At 39.6% G+C, this 13,040-nt stretch overlaps 1 long non-coding RNA gene across 1 annotated transcript in view; it reads left to right on the top strand.

Annotated features, from left to right (window-relative positions):
• Positions 1-13,040, top strand: part of LOC146430081 (uncharacterized) — a 175,837-nt gene that overhangs the window by 113,119 nt on the left and 49,678 nt on the right. The gene's annotated exons all lie outside the window — the stretch shown is intronic.

Raw genomic sequence — 13,040 nt, forward strand, 5'->3', positions numbered from 1 at the left:
GTGACACTGGTGAGAAATTTCCTTGTCTTTGATTTAATTTAAGGCTTGAGAGATGCAGGGATGACAGCATCATTCCCTAACCCACAGAGCTCTGTTCTTGGCCTCGGGTCATCAAGCACTTCTCTAAGACAAAAAGTGCAGAATCTTACCAATTACTCATGGTGTAAAACTAATTGTTTCAGTAACCTTGACGAGTTTGTTGTCACCATGAAGATCTCATGCTCTGAAGGTAACAACACCTTTACCCTGCAGTCAGGAATAAGCATTTTTTGCCCAATTCTGCAGGGCAGACTTTCCTTTAGTAGCACTGAAAATGCATTTAGAGAAAGGTTTTGCAGTTTATTTGAAGAATAGAATGCATGCAACCTTCTGGACACACAGGTGCTTCTGAAGAGGTAACTCCCCTGTTCCCCACTATCTGCACACTGTAAACTGGAACTTGCTTTAGTTAACCTTCAGAATTCTGGTTTGCAGTTATTGCCCAAGTGTGACACTTAGCATTATCTCACTACACTGTGTGTAGGAAACTGCTTTCTACTACTACTATTACTATTATTATTATAATTAAAATATCAACAAATTAGAGAAATATTTTGACTCATTCATGACAATCTCAGTACTGAACATTCTTCAATATTTTAAATATTCCTCAAGAGTTCAGCTTTCAGCTTCCATTAGTAATATGTTTTGTAATGTACAGCCTTGTGTTTTGTAATTTTGTTCTCCTTGGCAAGGAAAATGCAAACACTGACATCAGAATATTCTGTAGCATGTGAAATGAGAACAGATGAGATTTTCATGCAGCCTTAGCTTATGATTTTTTTGGTAAGTGATAATGAAAGAGATGATCCAGAAATACATTTGCACATTAGTTAAAGGTCTGACTTACACAGCTATATCTATACATAGCCAGCTGCTAATCTGGGAACTGACAAGAACTATGCAAGCTGCCCTCTCCAATGTTTTCCCACTTTCTCAGCCTGCAGTGAGATCTGTGCCTGGTGCTGTGCATGCTTGCAGTAATTTGTTTTCTTTGGTTCACCTGCAGGAGCAGCAACTGCAGACAGATTGCTGGATGAGCTGTGGATATTTGTGCAGATGTGACTGTGTGGGTATTTGTGCAGATGTGACTGTGTGGATATTTGTGCAGATGTGACTGTGTGGGTATTTGTGCAGATGTGACTGTGTGGGTATTTGTGCAGATGTGACTGTGTGGGTCTGACAGAACGTGGCAATTGGGTGCTTCTTCTGGTTCCTGCTGGGATGCCCAGGAGTGTGGTGGTCAGGATTTGGATCCCTTGCTTGGTTTGCTGCCACCATTTGTCTCAGAGCACTTTATATTGTGCTATAGACACAACACAGCTGGGATTGCTGGGATTACCAAACCCCGATGAATCTCCCACGAAATAGGAAGGAGGCAGATCTGCCATCCACTCTCCAGTGCCCCAGCAGGGTCCCAGGCTGGCTGTGTGCAGCTCAGGATGAGAGCAAACACAGAAAGAAAGGCTGAGCTGCAGAGCAACTCGCAGGGAAATGGCCGAGGTAGCTCTAGGACAGAAAGCTTCTCAATCTGAACCAATATTTGAGAGGCACAATACACACACACAAAGGATTTTTTTTCTTTTTTTTTTTCTTTTCTTTTTTTAGTTTTTTTCCATTCTCTTCCTTAGGCTGTGTCTTTTATGCTTCAGATCTCAAGATGCACAGCACGTAAAGTGCTGTGTGGGAGGCAGAGGCTCCATGATTGAGCTGTCGTTTTAAGTTAAGTTATATATTGCCCATAAATGATTATTTTCTGGGGCTTATCATCTTCATTAAGAATCACTTTGAGCTGAGCATTTCTATTAATCAGCTTGAAGCTGGCTGTTTATGCCTGTAAAAAAATTTTTCACTTTACAGTTTCCAAGTTTTTAAGCTTCTATGGAACCTTTTCAAAAGGAAAACCCCTCTCAAATCTTTTTAAAAGAGGAAACCACAAACAACATATTTGACTTTGACAGAATTCCTCTTTATTTTGAAGAAAATTCTGAATCAAAATCATGAATGGTACTGTGGAGATCAACAACTTTTTAAAATGATCCAGATTTAGCTGAGATTGCCATAAAACCACTCATTATATAATGATGGCCATAAAACAGCAATTATACTATTTTATTCTGAGTTTTAATTAGGTAATTGCAAGGAGTATGTTGATTGAATTCTTAGAATGTTTAATGGTGGTAAAGACAATATGATAATATTTTAGCCCATATTCTTCAGAAGTACTTCTAAATAATACCAGAATTCACACACTCCACCTACCCTTCCTTGTATCTTTTATTTGTCATTAAAGTGGGAGTTTTTTTAAATGACAACATAGTGCAGTTCTCTTTATGACTCTAAGTGACAGAGGAATGTGGCATTTTTATCATCACACACTGCTCAGTTTCTCCCTTTCCCACCCATTTTAATCCCTTAGTTCAGATTCTGGTTCATCTAATACAGTCCAGTTGTTTTCAATCAGATTTCACTAGACCATGCAAGACCACTTTAAGGACCTCACAGATAATGGCTCTTTCTGGTCCTGGTCCTGCAGGAAATAAGGTTTTCACCCCCAATAAGTTTGTTTAAATAAACAAACAAATAAATAGACAAATAAATACATTGGCTTTTTTGTAAAAAAGTAAGTTAGGTCATCTGAAATTACTTTTAGTCCTACACCATGAATATCCATAGATTGCAAATGCATTAATCAGAGAATGTGTAACTAAATAGTAGCACAGAATTCCATTTCTTAGAGATCAATGTATAGCTCTTGGCATCATTAGGGGAACTTTTCATGCAAAATATAATTACTGCATCTTATAAATCAGATTATATTAATAAGCTGATCTCTTTGGGACAGGAGCTGTCACTTGCTATATTATTGAACAATGCTTATAATGCTGGGCTTGTAACTTGATTGAAATTGAGATCTGACTGTAAAATTTTAATCAGAAAAGCTTGGTAGCTTTTCTTCCCTCACAATTTATACAATTGCTCAATACATTTTTCTCTATCATTTTAGCCTTTTTCATTTGACAAATATTGATGGGTTTGCCAGGGCTTTAATGGAAGTAAAATTGTCATGAAAAAAACCCCCAATAATTGCATGTATTTCTGTAACAGTTACAAGCCAGAATACTTTGTTCCAGAATAAGAACTCAGATTAATATAGTCCAAGCTACTTCTCAGCCTTTTAAAAGTCTTCTGCTTTGAGTCAATCACAGCTTCTCTGAACTGCAGTAACAAGCAGTACCTTTACAAAATGACCATTGCTGTCCTCATAAGAAGACTTCACTTGCAACTGTTAATTCATGTCAACAAACACTGCACACAGCTATCAACAGGAAAATTTACAGGACCAATACTAACAGCCCTTAGCTATTTTAAATTGTAACACCTAACTCCAAAGTATTCTTGATGCTGTACTTCTTATTCAGGCAAAATTTAAACAATAAGCAGAAAAATTATTCTTTTTTTTGTCCTGGTATTCTATGATCAAATCCAAGATTTGTAGTGGTGATATCATACAAGTCCAGTATAAGCAATACCAGCACTGTATAAAAATAATCAAATTAATTTTGATCCAGCACCAGTTTTTGATTTGGAATGAGAAGGCATAAATTAATCCAGATGGAGAGGAAGAAAAAAAATCAAGCCCAAGGTAGAGAAGCTCGTACTGAATGTCCAAGACCATCTGTCTGTCTCTGAGTTTATCACAGAGCTGGGCAGCTGTCTGTCCCTTCAGAAGTCACCCAAAGCAGGTTTCAGAGCAGCTGAAAGCAGAGAAGGGCAGCAGCCCTGAGCACCACCTCTGGTGGCTTTGAGAGCATCTGACCTCATGCCAAGCAAGCTGGGATCTCCCAGACTCTCAGGTTCGCTTCAGGAAGTTTCCCTCAGAGTAACAACTTCCCTGGGCAAAGCCAGCAGAGAGAGCAGGATGTTCTCAGGGATGCACTGATCCTGCCTTGTGGGAAAATCCACACAGCTTGTCAGCTCCTTCAGAGCTGTGCTGCTCTCACACTGTGCTGCTCATGCTGCTCTGCATCACGATGGGTTTGGAGGCTTTGGGTTCACCCTTTTGGCAGCACATCTGCAGAGACATTGCATTATTTATTCTCTGCGTATGGCACCTCTCGTGGCTTGAATATTTGTAATTAGCTAGCTCTCAGGCACATCAAGCTGGAAAATGCAGTTTTTGCTGGAGATTTTCAGCAGTTTATTGTAATGTAGTGACTTCATGGAAGAATTGAGTGCTTTTGTGCATGAGAATATTCCATGTCCAAAAAATGTTGGTCTCATTCTGGAAGATGGTGCTATTATCATATATCTATAGGTGAGCAAGTATATCTGTAGCAGATATATATATTCACAAAACTGAATTTCCCTAAAAGATATGAGATGGAAGAAGCTGCTCAGACCCACAGTCCAGCTGTTACTGTAATCTTGACCTGACCAGTTCTGTTGGGAGCATCTTTTCACTGTCACTGCTCGTCCAAAGTTTCTACAACTGCAGGGTAATCAGTGCCACCTGCCAGTGCTGGGGAAACCCTCAGGGAACTAATGTAATAAATCAGTGATTATAACAGAAGTGACAAATGTGTTACAAAGTAAACTATGACACATTGTTCTTCCAGGTCTGCTGACTAACAAGGAGGCTATTTCTCCATTATACAGATTTTCTCTTACCTGTTGTTTGTATATATGATTTTATTTTCTGCTGATGGATTTGTGTACTTTTGGCCATGTTGGGATGACAAGACAGTGACATCTGGTGACCAGTTCTGTGTATTAATTTTATTTTTTGATACTTTGCCATGAAGTGGTTACCCCAAATTCTGGTAATTACTGTAAAAAATCTGTTAATGAAGACAGAACCTCAGCAAGACCCATGAAGTGTATATGAATGTCACAACTTTAGCCTATTAGCTGGAGAAATAAATATTAAGTGATTTCTTATCCATGTAGCCAACTGCCTGCCCATTGCCACCAACCTGCTTCCAGTCAGGTCCTCCATGGTCACCGTGTGTCACCTATGTGTGCCCATGTGTCACCCACATCTGCTGGGAGTTTGGACTGACCACAGACATAGAGGGCTGTGTGTTATTTTTGGATGTGGAGGAAGCAGTCACAGAAAGAGATGGAGCTGACTGCTCTCTATACTTCTTCAAAAAAACCCAAAGCAAAATCCCCAAGTCCTCAGCCTTATTTGCTGTCACAGCTTTGGTGGTTTTTTCCTAAGTGGTGCCAGCAGGGCTCCTGCTAACAGCCTGATGTCTCAGCTTGCTGCACTTGCTGGGCCTATTAATTCCATAAACACAAACATCAGTGCTCCTCCTCCTTCAGGCTGCGAAGATGTTTATTCTCAGTCTTTACCAGCAAGTGCTGTGGCTGTGAAGCTTTATCTCTGCCCCATCACACTGCTGGATCACATCATCACTTTAGCTCTCAAATGTTCCTGGGGTTGTTCTGATGGTATTGGAGAATAGATTGAATTTATCCAGAGATGCATGAATAAGAAAGAAATCAAGAGCAATAAAGTACAGAGCTGCCTCTTTAATCAGATGGGTTTCCTGCATTGTCCTGTAAAGAGCTGAGGATAAATGACACTTTTGGGCTGTTACTCTCCTTTCCCTGCTACCAACACTCCAAGCTGGGGTAAACAGGCTCTGGGAAGCAATTTGATGCAATTATTATCCCCAATTCCATTGCTGTGGCTCCTCCTCTCGCTGGTATCCCAGTGACACCTGAGGCTCCCCACTGCAGGAGAAGCTCTGCTGCTCCATCCCTTCACTCCTGTGTCTCTCAGGTGACAGATGTGGCTCCATGGCCAAGGTCACGCTGAGCTTGGGTCAGTGGGTGAATTTTGGGGTTAAACCCTGCAAATCCTGCCCTCAATATGGTCTCAGTCAAGCCTCACACAGCCAGGCTGGTAGCACAGATCACAACCTTTTCCTCTGGGTGGTGGCTGCCCTCCTCTGTCATTTCATCATATTGTCTGGAAATAAATTTAAATCATCATCAATTACTAATATATGCTATTGCTATCTCCACTGAGGTGAATAAAATGCTACAAAATTTATAAAGTGTAATTTCCTTACATGTTGATTCTTTCTATATTCCCAGCTCCCGCAAGGCTTTGTAGATATGCAAATTATGTTTCATCCATTTTTGGAAGTAAGCTTTAGTTATTAATATTTTAAAGCACTCAATTAGAATATTTTTTTTAATTGTTAGATATTTTAAGTTGGTGTAATTTTCCTATCTGTACCACCAGGTATAAAAAAAGCAGTGATTGCAGTCCCCTGACTCAGTGGGAGTAACCTGGCAAGAAGTATCATTCCAAAGCTTTTTTTCAGTCTTTCTTTTTTTGCCATCATCTGAACAAAGATGGATTTTTTCATAGTATCACTATAAAACATTCATAAACAATAACGTTTTCCTGATTGTAAGTGGTATGTTTTAAATGTAATTTAAATGTAATTTAAAACATCTGAAAGGAATTTATCCCAGAGCTACATGGTGTCACTTGAGAAGAGAAAGTCAAAATCACTTTTGAATTTGCTGTGACTTCAGTAGTGCTTGCAATGGCAGCTCAAGCTGCTGCTCAGGAAAGCAGTCCCAGAGCACCTCGAGGGACGACTCAAGATGTGTCTGTGTGTGTAAAGTCCCCAAATTCCTGAGGACTTTAAAGCTTCTCTGCCTCATTCAGGTGTCTCTGATTCCCTTGACCTTGTGAATATTTTAATGTTGTATTTTCCAAAAATTACTATTGCAGCTGCAATTGAACATTTTAATTTGTTTGGAGAGCCATTTTGCAGTGGGTAATGCTATAAAGCCAAATTAGAAAAATTACAATGTATGTTCATACAAATTAATTATTCCTAATGATTTCCTGCCAAAATATATATTCCTTTCTGTGAATAAAATGGAAAGATGATTCTTTACTCTTGGAAAATGTCCATATGTTTATGCAGATCTTAATTTGCAATCTCATTATAGTTCTGAATTATACTAATATATATTTCTATTACAATTTTGAAGATTTTTTTCTTGACTCTTGTCCTCTCCCTGCTGCCTGCAGGTGGTTTGAAATTGCAGCTGGTTTACTGTTGTGTTCAAGGTTGCTTTGATACTGTAGGAAATGATCTTTTTATTCTTGTGGCCGTGAGGAACCTGTTGGCTCTATTCAATGGAGGAGTTTCCATCCTTAAATCTCCACTGCATGGCATTTGTATCCACAAATCCAGGTAGAAGTTACTTTTCATCTCATGAAGTGCTGCAGATCCTGGGCAGGTAGGGAGCTCAAGAACAAAATTTTTCTTCTACATCAGGACACAATAAAATATTGTGAGTATGGGTCTGTTAAAATATAGATCCTATTATTTATGTGGTGATATTTTTTGGGTAATGTAAGGTGTTCTCACATTCTGATAATCACTGAAACCATCAGCCTGCACAACTTCTTCAGGGTTCATTTGTTAAAGGAATTTTTTCTGTTTGTTTGTTTTTGTTTTTTGGTTGGTTTTTTTGGTTTGGTTTTGGATTTTTGTTTGGTTTGTTTTATGCTGGGCGCTCTTTTCATCTAGTGAATATTCTTTGTATTACATATATTACATTGAAAAGCCCAATCTTCTTGGATGGATAGTTCTTTATTAGATCTTGTGTCATATAAATGTGACATCAGATCACTAAACATGAAATATTCCAGGAAATAAAGGCCTGAAAAGGCAGAAGAGTTATAGTAATAAACTTTGTGTCTTCCAGCAGCACAGAGACCTTGAGAGCAGAGTTTGTACTTCCCACAGAGGGAGCACAGGGATGGCTTTTCCCTGAGCAGCTCAGCCTCACACTCAGCCCTGGGGAGAGGCAAGGGGCACTCAGCACAGCCCTAAGAAAGGCTTCACTCCTGAGAAACTCCAGCCAGAGGAAATCTGCGTCCTTGAAAAGAGGTGCAGATGTGCTGCAGTTGTTACTGGGGCGGAGGAGCAGCAGGGTCTGCTCTGAGTCACACTGCCAAAGATGCTGATCTCACCCACTTTGAGGAGTGCTGGGAAATCCTGAAAAATCTGCTGTGGTTGCAGAATGAAGCCTCTGCAAAGTGTTTGATTGTCACAGATAGAATCATCCCTAATGACAAAGCAATCTTCTTTAACCCTTCCATCCTCTGACCATCTCCCTCCATGCTTGTTATCCAACACCGAGAGCTGCCGAGGTGTTACCAAGGGTATGATTTGCTCTTCAGAAGTTAGCAGAAATCTGATGGTGAAAAAAAAAAGCCTTAAAGTGTTTCCCAGTATTTCTCTCAGTTCTCACCTGTATCAGGGAATAGGGTAAGGACTGAAATCAGTAGAGACTGTAAGAAGGAAAATGTCCAAGCAAAGATGACAGAAAGGGTGAAACCCAGGAGCAACACCGAGTTATTTGTATACGAGGCAATACATTTTAATGATGTTATGGGAATAATTTTGAAGAGGTTTAAGTATGATTAGCAAAGAAAAAAAAGACAGCTTTTGTTGAAGCCTTAGTTCAGCAAAACAATTACAGAGTAACTTACTGGTGGTGGTGTTAATGTAGTATTCAATTTGTATTATATAATGAACACATTATATAATGTAGTATTCATTTTGTATTCAAACCTTAATGTCTGAATCCTTTCTTGTTTTTAAACAAAATCTCACCTCTCTCCGGAATGGTACTTTAAACCTGGGCTAATGGGCACAGAGGCTACCACGAGTATGAATTCCACTGGAATTCTGTAGCAGTCTGTCCAGTCCCTCAGGAGGAGGCAAAATTAATCATTCAGGTCCAGGCAGTGATTTGTGACTTTCCCCTAGTGAGGAGAAAACCATTTTTCCTACAAGACAGTGGGGAACAAACCTTGCCTGGGGCACGTTGCTCTTTCTCATGGTGCACACAGAATCTCCAGAAATGAATGAAGGAGCAGAGAGGAAATGTTGGCTTCGTGTCACTGCAGCTTAGCAACCAATGACCAGGGGCGAGACCTTCGTGCTGACCTGGCAACACTTCAGTGAGCATAACCCTGGGTTTGCATAAGGATTCTGCTGAAAACGAGACTCTTGAATCCAAATCAGCATTCAGGCTGACTCAGGATGTATTATCTCCATAGTCCTGAGTCCAAATGGTGCAGAAGTATCAGTGGTGGATAGCTCTGCCCCTCTACCTAAATAGATTATAAGATGTCTCTTCTTCCCATTCTTGCTGTGATAAGGAAAGAAGTTACTCAGGATACTCACAGAGTTGGAGGATTTGCCATGAGGTCATTTACCTGATTGTTGTACAGTCTCAAACTCCTGTGCAAACAGGTAGACACAAAATATGTTATTTTCTTTGAAATCCCCTACCTGATCTCCTGCCTCACAGAGGTGGGATGAGTCTTTGAGGGAGAACATGTTGACAGTTTCAGCCCAAGGCATAAATTCTCTTAGATATTTCTCAGGACCCAGATTTCTGCCAGAAGAACTCCAGTCTTGAACCACAAGCTATTTCCTTTTTGATAAACCTACAATATATGTAAGCTTATGTAATTTCAGAATGAAGCTCTCAGTTTTTTTAGTTACATAACCTGAACTCTACACACTTCCAATCATATTGGTGCCTCTCCTTTCTCCTCAGCTGTGTCCACCCAGGCTTATTCCTAATTAATGTCCTTTTTTCCTGGAGCATTTGGGGTTTGCCCCAAAGGGCTAAAAACAAGTGTTGCAAATGGAAAGAGCTGGTAATTTTGTGGGGCTGTTTCAGAATTGAAAGGCTGTTGGAGGAAGCAGAGCCTGACTGCAGCTGTGCAGAACCTGCAGCTTGGGCTTTGCAATTGCTGCAGCATTTCCTGCTCTGACCCTTGCTGCTCCCTGCGGAGAGCCTGTTTGCCCAGCTGTTGTTCAAAAATGCATGTTGTTGCTACCAAATGGATGACCTGGAAAAGTTAAATAAGAACCAATTTAAAACCAGCAGACTGCAAACAGTTTTGGGCTAAAAAAAAATTGCGTGAGCTAAATTTGGAAGGCAGAGAAAAGCCAATTAATAGAAATGTATTTGAAGGAACATATAAAATGAGGCATAAAATCTTACATAAGAGGTTTTGTTTTGGCAAGAAATATAGAACAAAATATGCAAAGTGTGATGGAAGTGGATAATAATAGTTTGAATGTTTTAAACAGGTTAGAGTTTGTAATATTTTCCACTTAAAGTGAATGCAGACCTCATGTGTTGTTATTCAAAGGCTTGGAAGTCTTTTTCCTTACCCACAAAAGGCAGCAATAGATGTAGATCAGCATGCTGGATAACTGCTTGAATGACAAAAATGAGTGCAGTGGGGCAGGAATAGATGTTGGGGTTTTTCTCTCTCTCTCTGCACTGCAACACAGGTGCTGTTTGGAGATGTTGACAGGTAATGTTTTTCCCTCCCCATCTTAATTCCATCAGGAAGCACCATTCCTCCAGTGCCACTAACAGTGGACTCTGTTCTAGTGCAAGAAGATATATTGATTTATGACATTGTTACAGAGATCCTTTGTCATGCTCAAGCCAGCAGTTATCAGCAATTTTGGTGATGTGTTGGAATCTAGCTGGCTATAAAAGACTCTTTCCAGTTAAATGAGTTTTGAAGATAAGATGAGGTGTTTGCTATTGCAAAAATAATTTTATTAAACTGTTTCATAGCTATTCCATTCCACCATAAACCCACTTGACTTTACTAAAGAAAATTGTCTTCCTCAATGGTTTTAAGTCATTGACAGCTTATGTGGCCATAAGTTGCCCCTTAATGTCAGTCCAGAAAGACAATACTTAGCCATTACATTTTTTTCCCAGAGGGATGCTCATGGGTACTGGGAGATGTCCCTGCCTGCAGCAGGTGGAACTGGGTGATCTTTGGGGTCCTTGCAATCCAAGCATTCCTGGGATTGAATTGGTAGGGGAAAGGGAAAGATTCACACACTGTGTGTAATATCTAGACCTAAAGAAAATATGCCATAAGATAGGAGATTCCAGATAAAAATAAGTAATTTTTTTCCTCTCTGTGGTATTTCACATAATTGCTATTCTGCTGTTGCTATGGCAATGGCAGCAGTTCTCTGTCTCTATATTGTCCTCTTTTCTGTCACTTCAATCTACTTACATGTGCTCACTTCTACTCAACAGAAGAATTGCCCATCCAGATGATCTTTTTTCCACCTTGCTTTACAGTCTCATGCAAGAAACTTATTTTAAGTCTACACAGAACTTAAATATATATATATATATATATATGCTTAAAGGCTTTGCTGGACTGGTAGCAGTGCTGTATTTCTCACCAGATCACTACAGAAGTGGAAAGAGTTCTCTCTTACTCTTCCCAGAGTATTTCAAGGTTCTCTTGAATAAATCAAACGTTGTCTCTTGAACTGCTTTAGCAAATTGGCATGAGAAAGACTGAAATTAAGTCTATGTTATTTTAGCCACTCTAAACTTTCCTCTTCCTGTGTGATCTTACATTTAGAACTTGGCTGAAGGAAAGGACTGGGGAGTAGCTGCTGAGCATTATTCACCATTTATAGTGCAGACCAGGATGTAGTGTGGGATTGAGACACTGGAATTGTTCTTCATCTGGAATGCTGTTATAGAGTTTCACAGCCCAAATGAAAGATTTCTGATAGTGGGCAGGCAATTATGGCAATAACATAACATCACATCGTGGAGGTGTTGACGTTTCTCAGGCATAATGGACACTTCATTTTCATCTTTTAGAAAATCAGAACTACTGAATTTGTGGGGGGAAAAAAAGGATAATGAACTGCAAACTTTTAAGATGGAGAAGTTTAATAACAAAAATGGTTTGTAACTGATTATCTGGCCTCCGCTTCTGCATGATCTGTAGGGAAAAAACCCACAATGGACAGATGGTGAGATGCTCTTCTTTTCATTTTCTTTTCTCACCCTCTTGCCCCAATTTCTGCAGCAGAAATGTTTATGTACTTGGAGAAAACCAGGAGCATCAAAACACGAAAAAATGCAAATAGGATAGACTAAGCTAGCGAAACAAATAATGTCATTTCCTTCCTAATTTTCAGATAAACATTAACCTTGTCTTATCGCATTCATCTGAAAAAGACAGTTTTTCCTATTTGCAGTTGTTCAGTGGCGAGTTCCAACTTGTCTGCAGTCCAGCTTGTATCAGACTGGCAGCTGTACACAGTGTCTGTAATTTTTCTCCTGCCGGTTTTGGTGCTTTGGTTTTTTCCCAACTGCTTTCCCATGAGATTTACTCATATTTTGAAGCCTGAGCTGTGCTCAGCCCCATTCCCCTGCAAGCCACTGGCCATGGCAGCTGCACCTGTGGCCTCAGCGTTGAAAGGCGAATCCTGGCTGAGCTGATCCTCCTGGGAGCATCTTGTCTCCTCTGTGTGGCAGAGATTCCAAAAAACAGCAAAACATTGTTTGCTTTGAGTTTACACTGCATTAAAAAAAATGTGTTTTAAAGGTAGTAAGGCATTGCAACTCATCCACAGCTTTGTGTGAAGCAGAAACAAGACACACCATGTACTTTATAGTTTTAAAAATAAAAGAGAACCACTGTAGGCTCAATCAACTGCTAAAGCTGCATACAAAACTACAGAGAAATGTTAAGGCAATTTTGGCTCTTTTCTACTTTTGTATTATACATTATAATGGCATTTATGTATATCCTGCCTTTTCAGTTTCACTCCAGGAAGGATTGAACCTCAAATCAAAGCAAATTCAAATTTTGCACTGACAAAGACCAGAAACTGGTTGAATAATCAAGTTTTTAAGGAAGTCGCTGAGGGAATTCAGGAGTCGAGAATGTGACTTTTGGGAAGATGAAAAGATTAAAGCTTTTAATCGTTTACCTGGGATGTCACTCTCTGAATTGATTCTATTTTTAACATTTTTTTGTATTCATTTTACAGGGGTAATTATCAAGTAATTTAGTTCTTGTAAGCTCTGATTCAAAGTCCACTATATAAATCTGACTTACCACATCTTGCTGTTCCATTCTTGTG

The sequence above is a fragment of the Lichenostomus cassidix genome, chromosome 15 (assembly GCF_008360975.1).
Source record: "Lichenostomus cassidix isolate B80296 chromosome 15, HeHo_3.0, whole genome shotgun sequence".
Classification (NCBI taxonomy): Eukaryota; Metazoa; Chordata; class Aves; order Passeriformes; family Meliphagidae; genus Lichenostomus; species Lichenostomus cassidix.